This window comes from Salmo trutta, chromosome 6 (genome assembly GCF_901001165.1).
Source record: "Salmo trutta chromosome 6, fSalTru1.1, whole genome shotgun sequence".
Taxonomy (NCBI): Eukaryota; Metazoa; Chordata; class Actinopteri; order Salmoniformes; family Salmonidae; genus Salmo; species Salmo trutta.
This window is the reverse complement of record NC_042962.1, coordinates 12,331,189-12,332,325: the sequence shown is the minus strand read 5'-3', so window position 1 is coordinate 12,332,325 and position 1,137 is coordinate 12,331,189.

The following is a 1,137-nucleotide window of genomic DNA, read 5'->3' as shown; positions in this document are numbered from 1 at the left end:
CACCTGTCCTCTCCTGTTATCTCCTGTCCTCTCCAGTCCTCTCCTGTCCACTCCTGTCCTCTCCTCTCCTGGCATTTCCTCTCCTCTCCTCTCCTCTCCTGTCCTCTCTGACCCTCTCCCCTCCAGAACTAATCTAATCCTCTCTGGCCCTCTCCCCTCCAGAACTAATCTAATCCTCTCTGACCCTCTCCCCTCCAGAACTAATCTAATCCTCTCTGGCCCTCTCCCCTCCAGAACTAATCTAATCCTCTCTGGCCCTCTCCCCTCCAGAACTAATCTAATCCTCTATGGCCCTCTCCCCTCCAGAACTAATCTAATCCTCTCTGGCCCTCTCCCCTCCAGAACTAATCTAATCCTCTCTGACCCTCTCCCCTCCAGAACTAATCTAATCCTCTCTGACCCTCTCCCTCACTTCTCTCTCTCTCTGGCCCTCTCTCCCTCTCTCCCTCTCTCTAGCTCTCTCCCTCTCTACCTCTCTCCCTCTCTCTAGCTCTCTCCCTCTCTCCCTCTCTACCTATCTCTAGCTCTCTCCCTCTCTTCCTCTCTCCCTCCCTCTCCCTCTCCCTCTTCCCCTCCCTCCCTCCCTCTTCTCCTCCCCCTCTCCCTCTCTCACTTGAATCAATGCAGGATTGATTTTCTTATCAATGGACATTAGTATGGATCAGTCCTCTGGTCGCACTGCCCTGCCTCACCATCACACACACACACACACACACACACACACACACACACACACACACACACACACACACACACACACACACTGCCTGTTGCCACGGTGACCCCAGATTTCATCACTTTGCGGATGGAGGCCGGGGATGTTCGGATGGACAAAGCGAAACAGGGAGAGAGAGAAAGAGAGAAGGGGGAGGATAGAGTGAGAGATAAAGGATGGATAGATTGATGGAAGACGGGTTGAGGCAAAGAGACACAGAGACACAGAGACACAGAGACACAGAGACACAGAGACACAGAGACACAGAGACACAGAGACACAGAGACACAGAGACACAGAGACACAGAGAGATCGATGAACAGACAGTGAAAGAAACAGGAGGAAATAGAATTAGACAGAAAATAGATTTTGTTTGTCTCCATCAGAAAGAAGCATGTTTTTGCTTTGTGCTACCTGTTTGA